The sequence below is a fragment of the Silurus aristotelis genome (genome assembly GCF_946808225.1).
Source record: "Silurus aristotelis genome assembly, chromosome: 3".
NCBI classification, from domain to species: domain Eukaryota; kingdom Metazoa; phylum Chordata; class Actinopteri; order Siluriformes; family Siluridae; genus Silurus; species Silurus aristotelis.
In genome coordinates, this window is record NC_139576.1 from 25,023,599 (window position 1) to 25,045,171 (window position 21,573).

Sequence of the window (21,573 nt, forward strand, 5' to 3'; positions counted from 1 at the left end):
CTGCGTCGAAAACGCTTTGGGAGCGCCTTGATTTGTTCACGCTCTGAATCATGTGTAAAATCCGGCCAATAGGCAAATCGTGACGTCATTGGTGGGCGACGTATGTCGAGGTTGTAGAACCTGACAAAGGACAGCAGGGTAAATCAGCCCACATCGTAACAAAGTCCTGGAGAGAAACTGTAATGGACCAGACCATAGATACTGCCATACCCCGGGTGGAATGAGCCTTGACTCCAAAGGGAGTGGGGAAGACCAGAGGATTCATAACACAAAGAAAGGCACCTTAGGCAGATACCCTGATTTAGAGTAGAGAAAAGAGTTGGCCATGCCAGGGGCAAGCGCCAGGAGAGACGGGCCATGGAAAGAGCCTGTAGGTCTTTGACCCTCCCAAGGGAGAAAATTGCCAGAAGAAAGGCGGTCTTAACTGGCAGATACCTAAGGGATCGGAGGGAGGCTCAGATAGAGCCGCCATTACAACGGCCAAGTCCCACACAGGCACTCTGGGTCGTATCCTGGGCCTCAGCCTCCGTAGGAAACGTGTCCCGAAGGGGTGTTTTCCCGTCGACTGCCCCGCTGGCGGGGTACAATAAGCGCGATAGTGGACACGTAAACCTTCAGAGTTGATGGAGCCAATCCTGTGGCAAACTGTTCCTGGAAGAACTCCAGAACTGAACCGACCAGGCAGTTGACTGGGTCCAACTGGTGGTGCCCACACCACATGGTGAACAGATGCCATTTATTGGCACACAACCTCCTTGTGGAGGGAGATCTGGAATGGAGCATGGTTTCTACTACCTCAGTAGAGAAACCAGCTGCTAGGAGCTGTACCCCCTCAGGGGCCACAGCCACAACTTCCATAATTCTGGGCGGGGGTGAACCAGGGTTTCTCCTGCCTGTGAAAGGAGATCCCTTCTGGGAGGAATTCCCAAGGAGGTCCCTCTAAGAGGGACAGCAGGTCTGTAAACTATGGTCTACTCGGCCATCGAGGTGCCCCCATGAGAAGACAAGCTCCTTCCTGGCAGATTCTTTCCAGAACTCCCGGGAGCAGCACGATAGGGCGAAAGGCGTAAAGGTGTAGCCTCGGCCACGTCTGCACCATTGCGTCCACTGCTGGGTAAGAGAGAGAGAACCAGAGGAGACAGTATGAAGTCTCCTGAGTCCACCTGGGCTCTGTAATATCTCTGCCATATCTGCTTCACCTCCTCGGGGTAAAGCCTTCATACCCCGGGCCTCTGCCCTTGCCTCAAAAGGGCGTCTGCTCTCCAATTCAACCGGCCCGGGATGTAAACTGCTCTTACTGCTACACAGTAAGTGACTGGCCTGCTTTAACTCTCTTGACTGCAGTGAGGATGACTTTGATCCGAGCAGGAGACAATTGTGCCCGCAACACAGTCGAGTCCCACACTACGCTTAAGAAGGTGGTTCTCTGTACTGGAGAAAGTACACTCTTCTTTGCGTTTAGACTTAACCCCAATTCCTTCATGTGGGCGAGAACGACATTTCGATGCCGGATCACCAGAAGCTCTGATCGAGCTAATACCAACCAATCGTCAATACAATTAAGAATGCGGATGCCCTAAAGCCGTAGCAGAGCTAGAGCCACATTCATGCACTTGGTGAAATTGTGGGGTAAGAGTGCTAGGCTGAATGGGAGGATCCAATATTGGTAAGCTTCGCCCACGAAAGCAAACCTCAGAAACCTCCTGTGAGTAGGAAGGATGGCTATGTGGATAAAGGCGTCTCTTAGATCTATCGTGACAAACCAGTCCTCAGACTTGATCTCCTGAGAGTGAGCATCCTGAACCTGAGCCTCACGATTGATAATCGGCCACATTCTGCCATCCTTCTTCGGAACAACAAAGTACTAGCTGCAGTAGCCTGTCTCTCTTACTAAGGGGGGAACCATCTTGATGGCCCCTTTCCTTAGGAGGGTGTGCTTTTCCTGTTTCAGGACCAGAGTCTGCTTGTGTCCCACCAAGGTGCAGGACCCACTGAGATACTTCTGGCAGGCCTTTCCAAGCTGCCAGGAAATCTCTTAGGGGAACTAGCCTTTCGAAGCTGGTCTCTGACCCTCCCAGATCGGCTGGAGCAATGCCCTGCAGCTGTTGAGGCCTCCTAAGAGGCGGCAGGTCTCCCAAATTCGCAGTAATTTTTCGGGCAGAAATAGAGAGAGACACCCGTGGGAGGGAGGCTGCACTCTGAGGCACATCTTGTGGGAGAGTTAACAGCCTGGCCCCCTCATCTACTCGGAAGTCTGATCGGAGAACAAGCCTCTCGAGCCTGGCTTCTGACCCTCTCAGAACAGCTGGGGAAATCCCCTGCAGCCATCAATGCTTACTGAGCAGGCCCGGGTCCCCTCTATCCCCAGTGGAGTCACTGGCAGAGGGAGACTGCACTCTGAGGCACGTCTTGTGGGAGAGCTAACAGTCTGGCCTCCTGGTGGCGTTGAGGAAGTAAGGGTGTTACCTTAGAAGCCTTTCTGGGGCTACTAGAGCTGACATGGACCAACCTTCGGCCTGTGCCGTACCTTGGTGGCCCTGAGGGTAAGGTCACAGCGCGATGTAACTCTTAAATCCTCAGCCACTGAGCTGAATCCCTCGTCCATCTCTCATAGCAGGTCAGCCTGGTATGCCTGCAACACACTTATCGTGTGGAAGCAACCACCGGCCTGACCTGCTGCTGCGTAAGCCCTACCTACTAGAGCCGAATTGGCTTTTATACCAGATACCGCAGCGATGCATCACCTGGGGAGAGATAGCTAGCTAGTGTCTCTTCAACCCTGGGCATAGCTGCACTCCCTGAACCCTACTGTATTTGCATATAGCAAATGCAGGGCAAAGGTACGGGCCGCATATGGGGTCTCCCAGGACCTAGACACTTCAGTGTGTAGGTCGGATAAGAACGGTAGGCCCCGTGGCAGAGGCTGTGCCGCAGGAAACGCTCATCCAGCTTGGTGGAAACGTGTTGCTTCCGCTTCTCATTGAGCCAAGCTATCTCTAGCTTCGCGACCTACTTCCAGGAGCTCCTCGAACAGGACAGGCTGTGTGGAGTCCGTTGGCTTGCTAGCATCTGAAAATTCTCCCTCCTCAGAGGAAGAAATAAGGAGCTTCGCGGTACCCGCGCCTGATGAAGGAACTGCTGAAGCAAGTGCTTCCCCCGGGGAACGGGAGCTCGGCCCAGAAGGAAAGGCTGGAGAGGACTTATCCTTTTCCATGCCCTCTGCTAGGACCTTCGGCTCCGCTTCACCTCGGCAAGAGCAGGACCTGAGCCGCGCGAGAGAAATGCCAAAAACTAAAATGCTAAAAAACTAAAAATGCTAAAAACAGTCGACTCCCTCAAGAGCCGACTGAGCATGCTCCTAAGCTGAGCAAACAACACATCGGCTGCGTGTAGGGCCCCCATTACCATCGCTCACCCATTTTGTAGCTTCCTTGTTTACGCGACATCGCCCGCCAATAATGTCACGACTTGCCTGTTGGCCAGATTTTACACGTGACTCAGAGCGTGAACAACGCTAGGCGTTCCCAAAGCGTTTTCGACGCAGCTCGAATTCCTGAAATGGAACTACTGGTTCAAGCACATGGAAATATTTGAGTTTTCTTTATCATCATGAAGCCTATTGGAATAGCCAGTTTTGTAGGATACAAGTGAAGAGATAAACACTGTTAGAAGAGTCACCTTCCTATTGTTTCGAAGTGACATTACATTATTAACACTTAGAAAGAAAAAAACACTTATACTAGCAAGCCAGTTCAAAATTATAATGTTGATGATTGCCAGTAGGTCACCAGTCTATAAGTGCCTGTCCCAAGTTACTCATCTGCCTCTCATCATACCACTCTACACTCTTAAAGGATTTGGTTCTGATAAAGGGTTTATGTATAACCCTGATAATGCTGCAACATCCTGCAATCATTTCAATGAGCGTTTCAAGAATCCTTAGGCAGCGTAGTGTTGTTATAAGGGTTCCCTTGGTATCTAAAGATAAATATATTAGATGTTATTGACTGCTTTACAGAATCCAATTTTTCCTAAATCCTCACTGATCATATTGACCATTTAAATAATCACTGGCAGAACACATTTGCATATTATATTGTGAAGTTTTTGCAATGGATGTATCAGTTCATGTTTCATATTTCTAACATTTTTTTTTTTTAACAAATTACTTTCCAAACCAAATATCACATATGCCATGTATAATGATACAACTACACACCCTGTTCCAAATAGTGCAAACATGGCCCTCATTTTTGTTGTGCCCAACATGCTCACCCATGCTTATAGTGTCCTATTTGACAGTTTGGGAATACATTCTATTGCACACTGTGAACATTAGTAAGTAGGCAAACACTACATCCCAATGTTAATTGATTATGCTGTCAAGCCAACAGTATGGATTTTATGTTACACATATTAATGATTTTCTTTTGCTTGTAATAGATTGCTGTGAACATTCAGTATGTTGTGTCTAACATACTATTACCAATGGATATATTAGTCATAATTGATTGTTTGCTTTTACTACTGATTTCCTTGACTATGATATGGACAGTTGTCTAACACTTTAGTTTACTGTTTGTGGCCATCATTTGGCTAAACCACACATTATGCACTCACTATAGCATGCTTTGCTTGTGATTAGTACACCTCCTCTTAGTTAACCATATGGGTTTTAACTTGACAGAATAACTATAACAGTGTTTGATGGAACATATTTAAACCCGGTATCTAAACTTCACTAATGAACAGCAGGTCTTTTGGATACAAGCAGCAGCTGTTTGATCAGCGTAAAAAAGGAAGTTTATACATGAGGTGAAGCAGTTCTCCTCAGTAAATGTGTGGCGTGATGGGATACACAGCTTGGGAATAGATATTGGGTGGCAAATGGAGATGAATATAAAGGACAGAGATAGAGAGATAACAGAATAAAAAGTAAAATGATGAGAGCTTGGTGTAGAAAATGTATTGCACATATGAATATTGGGTCTTAAAATGAAATGAATGTACGATTACATGTACACAGTGGCAGGCCGTGTATTTGGTACCTGGGCCTTCAGTGAGGACTTACCCGACCTAATCCAACTCCTAATACCACCACGATCACGTCACGATTATAGAAACCATCGATACTATACAAAAACGCAATATAACTGCAAGTAGCATTACAGAAAGAGAGGCATTTTACATATTAATGGTTGAATACTATTTTACTAAAGCAATCTCCAAACCTTTTCACTACCACCACAAATGTACACCTACATCATCTGGAGCAGTTTAGAATCAATATTTGTCTAATAACATGACAAAAACATAAAAAATGTCAATAAAATACAACCTACTCACCAGAGATGCAGACTCATAATTTGCACCGCTCCTCAGAGGCTGTAATACAGTGATACCGCCTGATTCACTGGTCCGGAAGTGGAGAACAAACCCTTTCCCGGGCTGAGAAAAGCTAGCTAGCTTCGGGGTTGGCCGACTTCTTCTCACGATGTCTAGCTTTTCTGGAAAATGGATTTTTAAATATATTTGAGACCAAATCAATTTTTCTTCCTCTGTAGGCATAAAAAAAAGTGTAACTCAGATTTATTAATGTGTGCATCACGCTACACATGTTTTTTGTCAGTCGAACTTGGCTCTAAACCAATCAGAGGACAGAATAATTCTGACGCTATTCTGGGCGAATATGAAACCTGATTGGTTAAAGAAACAGACCCACTAATAATATTGTCAATGGTAGAAGGGCCAGCAGAACAGACTTTGCAGGCCCTGGGCAGATTAAATTGACATGGCAGCAGATAGAGGCTGAAATCTGATTGGACAAAAAATCTAACACACCTACTGGAAGCAGTGCAGCTAAGAGAAACGCTACGAAATGAAGAGAATAAGCTCTTGGGAATAAATTTATACAATTTCAAGGAAAAAAGATTAGAATTTAGGTTGTAAATGTAGGTCAGTGCTTTTGATAGTGTTTAGGCCAGCAGAGAAGGCTTTGCTGGCCCTGCCCGCCTGCCACTGCATGTACATAATCCTTGCCTTTGATGTTCCAGTGCAGAGTGATCAATAAACAATAATCTCCTAAAAACATACACACTATTGATTTTTTACTTTCTCTTTCCCATTTGGTCAGGGGTTACAGCTCTATGCACCGCCTCGGTTATCGTCAGAATACCAAATGCCTTCTGTCCGGTATGTAAGTAGATTAAAATGAAGCATTAATTCATTAACATGGTGTAAAACAGATAAAGAAAATGTTCTGAAGGAAAACCTTGGATGTTTCCTTTTTGTCCTGGTGACTGGTTATACCATTGGAACATCTCTGAGACTATATCGTTCCAGAAGACAAAACATTTAATGTGGCCTGACCGTTTTCTTATCTCGTATTCAATGGAAAATATGAATCAGAGTTCAATCTGGAAATAATACATGTTTTGAATAAATGTTTAATGACTGTGTGGCCAGTGTGCAGGCTTTCTCTCTTAGCAGTACACATTTTCCATTCATCACACACACACACACACACACACACACACACACACACACACACACACACACACACGTTTAATATTAGTTAAAAGTTTAGTGTAGCATACAATATGCTTCTACATGAACAATGCCAACATATAGTAGGTTACCTCACTCAGGGTGCTTATATGCCATCTGGTAAAGAAATCAGGATCTGAGAAAGCTGTAAAATGAATTGAATGAAAGGCTGTTAAAATTAAAGCACCCATAAGGCACGTTCATGGAAGAACTATGAAAATCCCATTATGTATATAAAGCAGGGACAGACACAAACTTTATTACACATTGCTGAGGGTGGATAGGCATCCTCCAAACACTGACATGTATCTATTATTGTAGTCTTCTATGAGGCACACAGCCATTCTGTAGTGCTTGGGAAATAATTGTGAACTTTTTATGTCTTTAGCAAATGAAATAAACAATCATCCAAACCAAATATAAGTCATAACAATTATGATAACATTAAACATATTAATAGTCTATACACCCTGCATGTACAGTCCTTGTGTTATTGTGCTCCTGATATCTGTACAGTGTCCTATTTCTAATTTTTGGATCCAAAATGATCATGGCCCAGATATACACCTAGAAAAGTACTTTATAGCAAAAGTTTGTCATTACCTGACCATGACACCCACATACTTTTTAGTATACCACATGTACACAACATACTCATTTCAAATTAAGTCCACCTTTTGTTGTTCTAATAACCTCGAATTTTCTAGGAGGGCTTTCCATTAGACTTTGGAGCATGGCTGTGAAGATTTGTGCTCATTCAGCAAAGCATTATTGAGGAGTTGGTGTTCCAGTTCATTAAAACAGTTGTTCAGTGGGGTCCAAGCTGCAACAGGTTTGGGGGTATGTCGTTCATATGAAGGGAAATCTTAATGTTATAGTATTCAAACACATTTGATACAACTGTGATTTAAACACTGTGGCAAATGTTTGGGTAAAAGACTACATATGTTTGTGATGGTCAGGTGTCCACAACATTTGTCCATACAGTGTATTTTATTGGACAAAGCTCATTTGCAACCATTCAAATATGTCAGTTGTTTATTTTGACCTTTTTTTAAAGAAAATTTAATTATGAAACAGGACCTTTACAAAGGTTGTAGTGAATACCTGTGCTCTTTGCACTTTGTGGAAAGCCAATGTAGATGCAAACTCAGTGATGAAATCTCACCATATTACCAAGATAGAGAAGTTGACAAGTGACCCATGGAGAGAGCACATAAAGAGGCAAATCTAAGGAGACTTATGGTGTATATTTTTTTCATTATTAATACGCTTCAAAGTTTCGCAGGGTCACTAAAAAAAAATAAAAATTTTCAGAGTGACTTGTGTAAATTTTTGTTTTGGCTGAAATGAGTAATATAGAGTTTTTTATTACTGCTGTGGGTCTACTCTTCTTGTTTTATTCATACATTTTTCGTGGACTTTACCACAGTAAAAGCTCATTACTAACTCTAAACCCCTTAGTAATGTCCATGTGACTACTGTAGTGAGAATGGGGTTCTCTATGGGGCACAGCGTGACGTTTGGACGCCATTTGGCTTGTACGCTGTTTGGGACGTAGAGCCATGCTCGTATCCTTCTGACTAATCAGATCCGCGCGCTCGGAGTCCATCCTCCCTGAGCACGACGCTCTTTGGTTTCCTGGTTGTGGGCGTTTCCTATTTGCAGTTCAACCAATCAGGATGAGGTTCTCTCCTGCACGCTGCTCGCTCCCGACAGGATCCTAAGGCCGCTGCTTGATCAAACACGGTGTGTGTGTGTGTGTGTGTGTGTGTGCGCGCTTTGCTGATCCACCGAGCGCGGCGTTTTTTTCTTCTCAGATGCTCTTCGTTAGAGTGGGACGCGGCGGCGCTGGCTTCCATGAGTCCCGAGCGTAGACGACTGACTGCGGTAGCGCTCGGCGCGCCACGGTAAGTAACGGCGTGTTCCGTGGCGATTTGCGTGGGGCTCGCGCGTTCTTCCGCTCGGGTCGGTTTATGTAACGCTCGTGCCTGCACGCCTCGGGTACGCGTTCCGCGTTGCTTTGGTGACACGTTGACGCTTCGATCCGGTTCACAATATAACGATAAACTTTCTTCCATCGGGGCTCCTGCGGTGAAAGAGGCACGTTGTTGTCATCGGGAAGTCTGTCATAATGCAGTTCCGCTCAGCGCGATCGAGTCCGAAAGCTGACCGTGCACGGGCTGCGTGTGCGCGCGCGCTTGCTTGTGCGTGTGTGTGTGTGTGTGTGTGTGTGTGCGCGCGTGTACAATAAACATACAGGGTTCGAACATAAGGCCCGTTGTTTACATACGCAAAACGTAGGAAGAGACTATTGCAGTCCATGTGCATGCGTATAAAGCGCAGTAGAGCTGTGCACCTGTTCCACACACACTTCTTCCTAATTGGTGTTTGTCTTAATCCTAAAGCGCACAGGGCTCTATTCCTCAGCATGCACCTGAACAGGGATTTGAAACAGTAAGTTGTAATTTAGAACGTGATGAAGCTCTGCAATGTGGAAACAGCACTGTTCAGAGTGTCATGTGCAGGCTTCAACATCATTGAAATGGGGTTCAGGCTAGTTCAAATCAGGGCATCTGTTCATGCTTTAGGACATTTAAGGTAATGTCACTAAATAGTAGTAATAGAAAGCTACTTGTAGTGTAAGATCATTAAAGATCACGAATGTCAATTACCTTGTTTGTGCTTTGTACATAAATTATATACATTTCCCCCTTTGCAAAAGATAACACTACTACATTGATGCAACCTGGTAGCTGTCAACTGCCTTGATTTTACATTTCGCTGGCCTTAACATAAACCAAAGCAGTTCTGTACTTCCCCAATTGGACCTGTGCTACATACTGCGTTCTTTAGGATCCAGTAATTGAATTGCTACGTACTCGACGTACTCATGTTTTGCTGGGACTGTTTTCTTAGACTTCTGTTCAACTTCTGTGGTTAAAAAGTCCCATAAAACAGCTTGCAATCACTTGCAATCCCCTCGCTTTTTCTCCTTCCATTAGAAATCTTGAAATAGATTTGTGCACGCAGCGAAATAAAATATCCAAAACCGCTATTCCGTTCTCCTTCTTATTATTGTACTAGAGCCGCATAATCTTTCTGCCACCCACAATAACAGTTCATTCCTGCTTCTCTCTGTTGTGTGTTAAACCAGATTCTGGAGTAGATATGAGAGCCATGAGTCCTCAGCGCAGAACCACACACACTGTTTAGCACCCAGCGGCCGTGCCGCATTACTGACTTTGCCACTGAAAAGACAGCTGAGGACGTTGTCTACTACCAGAGCAGATTTGGTCACGAATGCCTTAAGCAAAGTAATCTCATACTAGGCCCCAGATAAAAGCTGCCGTGCACATTATTAGCGGGTTGTCATGATGAATAAATACGTTTGATAGAAGAATTATAAAACATCACTAATTACTATCTGCATGCAGCTCATTCTTTAAACCTGAGAATTTCTTGCATGCTGTCCTATTTTGTCTTTTTTTTTATTTTTAGAACGAGGATGTTTAACTACTATGGCTCACACACTTTTGCTTTACTCTTTTGACCAAAGAAGACAACCACTGTCTAAAATGGAAAATAAAGTTCTCATCAATTCCCACAAAGTGTATCAAGGGTGCTCCGCATTCTCCTGGCTATCTTGTCTGGACACTAATCTCATGTACTGCCATGGAGAAGAAAATATGTGCTGAATATCATTTACGATGTGTGAATATGAAAATTCCTTAAATAGTGCATGTCGTTGGATGTGGTTTTAGATAAACAGTTAACAGCAGGAACCGAAGTCATGCTTTAAATTTGTTTCTCTGTAATGTTTAGTTTTATAAGTTAGGGATGTCCCAGAAACCAAGTGACAGGTCATGCTTTATCTGTCTGTTTGACATTATGGGTTTGACATTATCTAAAAGTTTTGGAACATCCCCCCCAAAAATGTGTACCTGTTCTCACAGTGTTCTGTGTTAAGGAAAAATTGGAGATGGGACATTAGATTATTAAAAGGCAACGAATGCAGATGCAAAGCAGAGTCAATTATTCCACATATTTCACAGTTGCCACTACTCAATTAATTGTTCAGATGTCTATTTTTCATGGTTATGTCCTTAAAAATACTCTTGTGTGTAGAGTGAATTTTTAATGTATCTGTTGCTATTAGGAAGTTTTAACTAGACAGTGATACGCAGTTATTGCAGAGAGAGAGAGAGAGAGAGAGAGAGAGAGAGAGAGAGTAAGAAAAAGAGCATGCCAGAGAGCATGTATGATTGCACTAACGAGACAGGAATTTATTTATTTATTTTGTTTGCACTTTTTCTTTTCTCTTTCATAAGTCAGTATTTGTTTATTCTGTGTATTTTGTGCAGTAATAAATACATTGTTAAAATTTTCTGTTATTTTGATCCTTGTTTCAATTAATTTGGTGAAGTGACATGGAACTGTAATGTGGTCAAGAACTGCCTGGAACTTCTCTGCAAAAAAATATAATAATCGTACACTTTAGACCGTCTGTCAACCAACCAGAACTATGCATTTACTAGGGCTGGCTTATTAAGCAGCTATAAACAGTACCCTAACTAGTGTTTCTCGCTCTCTCTCAAACTGAATTGCTACAAAGACTTTTTAGAAAAACCTGACACTGTAGACTTCTTTTAAAAATGTGTTTCCTTACAGAATACCTCTTGCATCCACTATACAGGTTGCTGTGCAATCTATACGAATAATAATGCCTGAATATAATTTAGTGGTTTGTATCAGAGCAGCCTCTACTGTTAGAGCTGCTGTTTTAGTAAATTAATCAAATGTATCACCTCACTACTATGATTCCAGTATTCACCAGAACTGTGGTATTTAATTTCTGGTTTGTAGTAGTATTAATGAAATCTATTAAAACGTTGTATATGAAAAAAACTAAATGTGACACTAAATCGTGGCAATTTCTGTTCAAATACTGCAGACCAGTCTTTTTTATTGTGTCATATTGGAAGTGCAATGCAGTATATAGTAATATAATTGCGGTGTTCTAGTTATATTAATGTTTCAAAGCATTTTGCATGTATTCAAATGGCTCATATCCTCTCCTGGATGTTCCATGGAACGTGGCTTGACCTTCCAGCCTTGAGCTTGTCAAACACTATCACACAGGGAGCTCATTAACAGTGTATATGGGCTGGAACCTTGTGTGTGTATATGCAGTGCACATCAGTTAATCAGTTTCGACTGTCTGATGGGGATAACCGAGCTCGGTCAGCTTTGGGTAACCGGCGAGGACTTTAGCTCGAGGCCACAGAAAAGCCACTTTGATTATCGGCGGTTTCATTAAAGGTGAAGTTCAGGGTTGAAGGTTGCGTCTATGTCACACATGCTATTCTCTCGAGCGGTGTTTTGCGGCAAACACGTCAAATTAAATTAGTTTCCTTTTCTCTGTGTAGAGTAAATATCTGACAGTTGCTGCAGAGTGGGCTCGCAGGACTAATATTATTACGTTCCGTCCTCAGAGACTATTTGATTTTCTGCAGCAGTAGTAAATACAGTTAATGTATGGTAGGATGCACCGAAATAATAAACCGAGAGCTGCCAGTGAGCTTTGCCATGTGTTGTGTGTGAAAAGTGATGTATTTCCTTTCTCTAAGTCTCCACAAGAAATATCACCACCTTAATATTTAACAGGTCAAACCACAAGGCATAAGGAAAAGCAGTAAGCTCATGGATATGCTGCTGAAGCTAAGGAAGAGGGAAACATAAAACATTGCACCCTGTAAGAATGCTGATAAAGAGGCCTTCTGTCATTGTTTTCCCTTTTATTTCTTTGCTTTGTTGGGTGGAAGGAGCGCGGTTGGGTAACATAGCAGACAATTAGGCTTGGAAAGCATGCAACACTTCTCTGCTTTTTTATATATATATATATATATATATATATATATATATATATATATATATATATATACATACATATATATACATTTAAATTTTTTGGAAAGTAGAACAAAGCTGTCTTTGTTCTTTCTTAATTTTGTATGAGGGAATTTTTTCTGAAGAATAAAAACGGGTAATTTTTGTAATTAATAAGTTATTACCCACTTTAGCCGATTGAATTGAGATGTAATTGGAGCAGGTGGTTTGGAAATAATATGCTCGAATTCTATATTAAGCCATGCAGTAAAACTGTGCTCTCTGTGCCTTCTTCTTTGTCGTGGCCTATGTTTCACTGGGGATCTGCATTAAAGTTTGGAAAGTGTGACTCAAGCGTAAGCGTAGCGAATAAGAGTTTTAAGAGTAGATTTATTGGACTGAAAGTATTGCCTTTCTGCAGGAGACCGGAAAACGGCCTTTTGCAGGAACTGACTAATTGGGCAGCCGAGTGGTTCAGCAAGACAGTCAGCCTCATTCATCAAGCTGGATACAAACAGATTTATTCACAATTTGTTTGCAATAGTATATAAGAGATATGGTATTCATGAACATGCAGTGTGGAGGTACTGTACAAGAGCTCCTGAGTTGGTGTAAAAATATGTATAATAAGACACTAAATGCACAAAAATCACAAAAAAATAAAAGAATCAGTAAATGAAGACAAATTACACTTGCTATTCGGACAAAATAAATGGTAGAAAGTTATTGTGTGACTGTAGTCGCTGACATGCTGAAATTGCTGAGCTGCATTTCTCGAAGATTTTACCGCTTTCATCATTTACTTGTCATTTTCAGCTTTCTGTAAAGTTTGCCTATTATGGAATGATGTTACCCGCAGGTTTATTAAATAGGTAGTAATGTTTTTTGTTAGGTTTGTTTAATGAAAACACATACACAACCATGCAAAAAGATTGATAAATTAGGCAGAGTGTGCGTGTTTGTTTGTGTGTGTGTGTATACAGTGCCTTGCGAAAGTATTCGGCCCCCTTGAACTTTGCGACCTTTTGCCACATTTCAGGCTTCAAACATAAAGATATAAAACTGTAATTTTTTGTGAAGAATCAAAAACAAGTGGGACACAATCATGAAGTGGAACGAAATTTAATGGATATCTCAAACTTTTTTAACAAATAAAAAAACTGAAAAATTGGGCGTGCAAAATTATTCAGCCCCCTTAAGTTAATACTTTGCAGCGCCACCTTTTGCTGTGATTACAGCTGTAAGTCGCTTGGGGTATGTCTCTATCAGTTTTGCACATCGAGAGACTGAAATCTTTGCCCATTCCTCCTTGCAAAACAGCTCGAGCTCAGTGAGGTTGGATGGAGAGCATTTGTGAACAGCAGTTTTCAGTTCTTTCCACAGATTCTCGATTGGATTCAGGTCTGGACTTTGACTTGGCCATTCTAACACCTGGATATGTTTATTTGTGGACCATTCCATTGTAGATTTTGCTTTATGTTTTGGATCATTGTCTTGTTGGAAGACAAATCTCCGTCCCAGTCTCAGGTCTTTTGCAGACTCCATCAGGTTTTCTTCTAGAATGGTCCTGTATTTGGCTCCATCCATCTTCCCATCAATTTTAACCATCTTCCCTGTCCCTGCTGAAGAAAAGCAGGCCCAAACCATGATGCTGCCACCACCATGTTTGACAGTGGGGATGGTGTGTTCAGGGTGATGAGCTGTGTTGCTCTTACGCCCAAACATAACGTTTTGCATTGTTGCCAAAAAGTTCTGACCAGAGCACCTTCTTCCACATGTTTGGTGTGTCTCCCAGGTGGCTTGTGGCAAACTTTAAACAACACTTTTTATGGATATCTTTAAGTAATGGCTTTCTTCTTGCCACTCTTCCATAAAGGCTAGATTTGTGCAGTATATGACTGATTGTTGTCCTATGGACAGTCTCCCACCTCAGCTGTAGATCTCTGCAGTTCATCCAGAGTGATCATGGGACTCTTGGCTGCATCTCTGATCAGTCTTCTCCTTGTATGAGCTGAAAGTTTAGAGGGACAGCCAGGTCTTGGTAGATTTGCAGTGGTCTGATACTCCTTGAATATCAATATTATCGATTGCACACTGCTCCTTGGGATGTTTAAAGCTTGGGAAATCTTTTTGTATCCAAATCCGGCTTTAAACTTCTCCACAACAGTATCTCGGACCTGCCTGGTGTGTTCCTTGTTCTTCATGATGCTCTCTGCACTTTAAACGGACCTCTGAGACTATCACAGTGCAGGTGCATTTATACGGAGACTTGATTACACACAGGTGGATTCTGTTTATCATCATTAGTTATTTAGGTCAACATTGGATCATTCAGAGATCCTCACTGAACTTCTGGAGAGAGTTTGCTGCACTGAAAGTAAAGGGGCTGAATAATTTTGTTAAAAAAGTTTGAAATATCCAATAAATTTCGTTCCACTTCATGACTGTGTACCACTTTTTGTTGATTCTTCACGAAAAATTACAGTTTTATATCTTTATGTTTGAAGCCTGAAATGTGGCAAAAGGTCGCAAAGTTCAAGGGGGCTGAATACTTTCGCAAGGCACTGTATATGGGAGGGTACAATAAGATTCTGATCTGTCGATGAAACCACTGTGAAAATGCCAGGGACGTCCTGCGAGGCTCCCAGAGACCACATCTCTGCTGCCCCATCTCACCCTTTGTAAAACCCATCCGAGTCGCATCCTGCAGGTCATGATGATTACTACTGCTGAGACCATTTCTTTGTATTTAGAGCCATTGCATAATGACTGTCAGGTAAAAGAGCCAGCTGCTGAAACAGGACTCTGTGTATGTGCAATTTGCGATCTGTTTCATAATCTCTCCCAAACAAGCACAGACTTTCAGTAGAATTAAATCTGAGCTCACGCACATGAGAAAGTCTGTATCTGTCAACCAGCGTACCAGTGATGAGATAATAAGTTTATTCTCAATGAATAGAAGGTTATAATACGTACACTGTGCCATCTTCTGTGCCAAATCTGTTAAAGCTGCTGAGAAATAAATGACCATTGTTACTTGAATATAATTTGCCTGAAATACAATTTATCTTTGTTAATCTCTCTGGTGGTTTGCTTCGATCTTTCCCTCCAAATACTTACTATAATAAACCACCACCCCAACTTGTCACCATGTTTTTTTTTCTTTTTATTCGATGATGTACAAATCATGTTTATAGCTGGTAATGAGTTTGGGGATTTTGCTCACTCTGCTTGTGAGCTTTTTAATCTATTAAATGTTTTTTTTTTTTTTTTCCTTTCTAACAGAAGAGTTTAAAGCCTGAAGTGGCTCACAATGTGTTCGTTCCTGCAGTGTTGCTTTGAATCATGATCTCTTGGGATTTGTTAACTTCCGACACCTTCACTCACCAGTTTGAATTTCAGTTATTGAAGCCATTGTCGTAAGGGCTCAGCCGGGATTAGTCCAGGCATGTATCTTGTCTTGCACATTGCAGGGAATGGTTGCTTTATTTAAAACTCTAACAACTTTGAGACTGCAGGCTGAGTGTGAGAGTGGGGAACACTGTTTCGTCATTCGCTGCTTACATTCTCCTTCTCATTATGCTCTTTTATAATAGGAACATGTACAGGCAGACAAGTGATTTTTTTTTCGGAAATGTTTTGCTGTTGCAGTTTCGTGTGAAAGCGAAACAGCAAAATCTTTTCGCTGCTTACCAGAACGCTCTAGAAATCAGTATTTAATGAATAGCCAACAAGACACAGACTTGGACGTTAAGCGACTCAGATACCGGTGACAAATACTGAATGACTGCTGGTCCTGTGAGAGATGGAGTCTGGATAAACCAGCAGATGGAACAATCCCTGAGAGGTGAAAGGTGTCTGATGTTCCACTGATAAAAGCTTTGTTTGTCCTGTACTGTACGGAATGATTTATGATCTTGAAGGGAGGGCCTTTTTTTTTTTTTGTAGCTCTCTTTTTTTCCTTTGCTCTCTCCTTTTTTTTTCTTTCTCCTGAAGTTGAGTCAGTGTGAAGAGCTCAGATTCACCAATAACCCAATCTCATGTAGCTTGTTGAGCTGGTACTCATAACCTGCAATTTCCAGATACCCATAAAATGCATGCTTTTTGGAGGGAGAAAGGGTATTTTGTTGTGGGTAATGAACCTGTCATTGGTTCAGCTACACTGTGAGTCTGTTGTATGAATCTAAGCGAAGCTAGCAAAAGCTTTTGTTCAGTGTCAGCTTGGCATTTCATCCAGGCTAGGTGCTTGCAGCACTAAACTCAATAATGTGTGTGCTTGAACCGGTATACTACCATCACTTAAAACTGACACAAAGTCACATAATGTATTCTACAAATAATACAGGCACATCTTAGAAAATTTGAAAACAAGTGCTTAGATTTGATCACTTCCATCCTCCCTGTTGTGAATTCTGAGAAAAATGGTATAGACCGACAGAGTTTTTTGGACAGCTGAACATAGTGTTACATACAGGTAGCACAGCTCAAATCATTATACATACAATGGTAATTCCAGCTGTCATATTTGAATATCAGGCTTTTGGCCGATTTCCTTTATGAACTTGATGAGCAAAAAGGAACAATCAAGTTTTAAATAAGTACATTCTGTAAGCAGGATTGAGTTTCCAACCTTTTTTTTGCTGCAGCAGCAGCAGCAGATTGTGAGAGAATGTGTAGGATAAAATAAGCTACAGTCTGTGGTTTTATAATAAACCTATTTAATGCTATGAGTGTTTGATCAGTTTTTTTGGTGTGCCATGTTACTAAATAAGAATAAATCTGCTATATCAGAATAATTTTAGCCTTTCTCTTCAAGCCTGAACAAAATGGCATGGATTCAGTCAGCATTGTTAATGGAAAAATTCTCAGTTAGCGAACTAGCCATGGTTTTTCTATAATGTTAGCTATAGCCCATTTTGTTAAGCAGCCAAGATTTGCTGCTAGCTTGCTAGCCATTGTTGTGCAATACTGTTTTTATGGCAGGGAATGAAATGGAAGGCCATTATCTGTTTCACTCAGCAGAAACAAACTAGCAGCCATGAACACAACCTAGCATCATAGCACATAGGATCTAAACAAAAAGCAATTTCTGTTAATTATGTGAATTTTTAAGTTTGCAAGTACAAATTTTGGCTTTGACTATACTAAGTTAATTAGACTATTGCTATATTCAATGATGTTAAAAATGTTTTTTCATAGATTGTTCCAACGAGATTAAAACAGTATATATGTTTACTGTTGGACAACACTATATGGACAAAGATATTGGAACACCTGACTTTTCCATCCATATGCGGTTCTTCTCCAAACTGTTACCGCAAAATTGGAGGCACGCAATTGTATAGGATGTCTTTGGATACATTTTCCCTTTACTTGAACTTGACGACCTTAACCTGTTAGCTCCATGAAGATATGATTTACATGCGTTGGAGTGAAAGATCTTGAGTGGCCTGCTATATAGCTTTGACCTCCATCCTGTTGAACACCTTTGGGATTGATTGAACACTGTAGTACTCCAGGTCTCCTCAAACTACATCAGTACCTTACTTTACTACTAATGCCCTTGTGGAGCTGTAGAACAACTTCCCAAAAGAGTGGAGTTTATTAAAACGAGCAAAAGACTCGTAAATGTGGAATGAGATGTTTAAAAAGCACATCCGAATCTCATGGTAAGGTTTTTACAAACTTAAGGGCACATGCAAGAGAAATATAACTGATCAATATAAGGTTATACATTCTTTTACTGTTTTTCATAATACTTTTCTTATAACAGGGATACAAACACAAGCTGATCATGGCAAGAAAATATTATCAGTGTCAGTGTCTAACTGGCCCACAGTCTGCAGTAGCCTTGAGAGGCACCCAAGGCCAAACTGAGCATCTGGAAATTTCTCTCTCACTCAGCGATTGTAGATTTGTTTTAGGGAGCTGTTCTGCTAGAGCATCGGCTGCCATCTGCTCTGTTTGCTCGCGATTTTTTCCGTCTATGTAACGTCAATCCAACCTTCGTCAAAGGCACTCCTTTAGCAAGGTCAAAGGTCATGCTCAGACCATATAATAGATTATTTTCATTCTTTTTTTATCTGTTGCATTATAATGTAATCCCCACAGCTGAGATGATCTGTAGGTGGTCAATAATGTTAAAGTGACAAAATAAACATGCACATGCTAAAATTTAAGTCGATTTTTTTACGTGCTGTGGTTCCTGAGTTTTTGCAGCAAACGCTGACGCAAAACTCATTTAAACGTTAATTATGGATTTTGTTTCTATTTGAATTGAATTTCTATGGACAGCTACATATCTACATTTACACTATATGTACATTATGTAAAGACAATTTTGTTACTTAGAAAAATCTTTTCGGACAAATACGCTATTGTTTGTTTTGTTTTGTAGTGGGGCTGAAGAAAGTTCTTTATTTTATCGTCACTTAATTGTAACGTTAATGTATAAATATTGGAGAAGCATAGTTACAGTATTATTTTGCAAGTTATTTTCATAATGGTGCCATTTCAGTTCAGATTTTACAACACGCCTGTCGACAACATAGAAATGCCACACCCGTTTCGGTCGTTCGGGCTTGTCATGGCCATTATGCATGATAGTCTAAACACTAATTACTTAACAGACATGGATAAATATTTTCTGTAAAAAGAAAACATTACCAAATGGAAAACCTTTTGCATTCGTCTGCTCATTCTGAATTTTATTGTTGGTAAATGTCCGTCATATGTCGGACGAGAACGTCTTTTTATTTTATTTAGCATTTCTTTTTGTGTTCAAAGAGCACAGATCTCGGCTTCGGTGGCTTTTTGCCACCTCAGTTATTAGTCAAAGCTCCTCCTAGAATTGTTGGAGAAGTCATGTTTTTTTTAATATACAGGTGTATCCTGCAGCAAGACACAGTAGGTGACAGTAGAACTAATAACCAGTAAATTTATATTAGTTTTTTTTTTACAAAGTTCAGTTCAGTTTGTGTTTGTGTGTGTTTGTGTTCAGATCTATTTTGGGTTGTCTGACAAGTGTTTCATGATTTCCTATACTGCAGAAATTCAGAGTAGTATACAAATATCACATGTACTGTATCATGGTGTCTTGATATTAATCAACCAATCTGAAAATGAATTAAAACAATTATTCTAACATTTTTGTTCAAAAATCATTTTGCATCTAATATACAGTGTCCAAAGTTTGAAAACACAGCCTTTTATTGTTTTTAAAACACATTTTCCTTCTGTTTATAGGCAAACAAACCATTTGAAAGGCAAAAGATGCACAAGAATTAGACAGGGAATAGGAACGTCTGTAGGTTTTCATGCAGTTACCTACTCAGTAAATCATGCCTGTTTAAAAACATCACTTTGAAGAAGTATGTTGCTTGATCCCCTGGGAATTTCACATGCAACTCTGTTCTGAGTTTACTCCGAATGGTGTAACTGTGTAAAGGAAAAATACAGTGTGTGAGCAGAGGGTCTATAGTAACACAAATAAGCACTCTTTACAACCATAATGAACAGAAAAATATATTCGAATGAGCTACTCAGGATGGGCAACATCCAACACAATTGTAAATAGTAATTTCAGTAGTTACTCCTAGCAGTTTAAGCCAAATCTTAATATTTTCCTTTGATCTTGCTTATTGTCAACTCAATTTGATTTTGCTGTGTGTGAATCCAGCAGTTTCTGAAATACTGAAACTAGTGCCTACATCCATGTGAAGATCAAAGTGACAGAGATTGTACTATTTCTTCATTCTGATGTTTGATGTGAACATTATCTTAAGCTCTGCATTGTGCTGCCACGTGATTGGCTGATTAGATTACTACATGAATGTGCAGGTGTGAATAAATGTGACCGATGGGCAGGATAAGCAGGACATGTCTATATAGGCTGCACTAAGCTACTGACTTAAAATCCCTGGAAGCATCGTTCCTTCAACACATCTTTTAAATGTCAACCATATTTTTTTTGTTCTGCATTTTAAACTTGACTAATGCTCGCTATAGTTTTGGTTTTGGCAGGAGATGGTAGACAGGAGCATTTCTTAAACTGAAGAAAAGTGTGAAAACTCTTTTCCCACAGGATGCGACAAAAAAAAAAGAGTTTATTATTTTTTTTGAGCATGACATTTTTATAAAATCTCCTGCCTGGCCAGTACTTATCAAATTGTCATTTTCAGAAGAAAGTGAGAATGGTTGTTAAAAAAAGGCAGCACTGAGGGAAAAAAGAAGTACCGTAATTTCCGGACTATTAAGCGCACGCATATATATAAGCCGCACCCACTGAATTTGACAAAGATTTTTATTTTGAACATAAATAAGTCACACCTGTCTATAAGCCGCAGGTGTCTACACTGAAACTAATGAACTTTACACAGGCTTTAACGAAAGACAGTGTCTGTTACACGGTGTAACGGGTGAAATATGTTGTGGCTCCTTTAAGAGCAGAGCAGCATTTTGGGAACAGCTTGTCGCCCGCATTTTTCCGGTATTACTGCATGTGTGCAAGACCGAGGAATATGTCCTTATTATTTTCTGATGCTCATTTCTTTGACTAAGTTTCTTTGACCAACCCGTAACGCTGTTGCCAAGAAAAATAAAAAAAAGCATGAGTTTTGGAAACCTGCCTGTGCTTATATGATTTCTGTTGCAACTGGAGTTAGCGAGCTATCCCATGACCCAGACTCAACGCGTTACAACGGCTTGTATCTAAACAGTAGCCGACCAAGAAAGTTATTGTTCACTGTCTTCCTCCTTCCTTTCACAACTATTTCTCTTGGGAGTTTATCTTTTGGCATCGTCGTACGTTTAAAAATTACCACCGGTGGAAGTTTTTTCTCCCGATGCCGTGCAGCTCAGAACACAGGTGAAGTGCGTTTTTCGTTTCTGTTCGGAAATTTCATTGGTCTTATGTTATGGGGCTCAGTTTTTTGGCTTGAAGGAAAAATCCATGAATTAGCCGCTGCGTTGTTTAAGCCACGGTGTTCAAAATGTGGGAAAAAAGTAGCGGCTTATAGTCCGAAAAATTCGGTAGATTTTAATCAGTATTTTAAAAAAATTGAGTAAGGCAACGCTGTCTGATCATGCAGCATGACTTGAGAGGGAAGATGGTTGGCATTCCTACACCGGCCACCTGGA

At 41.0% G+C, this 21,573-nt stretch overlaps 1 protein-coding gene across 8 annotated transcripts in view; it reads left to right on the top strand.

The window, feature by feature from the left end:
• Positions 1-7,853: 7,853 nt before the first annotated feature.
• adarb1b (adenosine deaminase RNA specific B1b) overlaps positions 7,854-21,573 on the top strand; it is a 171,358-nt gene continuing 157,638 nt past the window's right edge. For 4 of the 8 annotated variants that reach the window (XM_083537517.1, XM_083537516.1, XM_083537520.1 and 1 more), the window contains exon 1: positions 7,854-8,456. The gene's annotated coding sequence lies outside the window, so the exon portion shown is untranslated. The remainder of the gene's footprint in view (positions 8,457-21,573) is intronic. The other 4 variants (XM_083537523.1, XM_083537513.1, XM_083537514.1 and 1 more) reach the window with 2 other exon arrangements.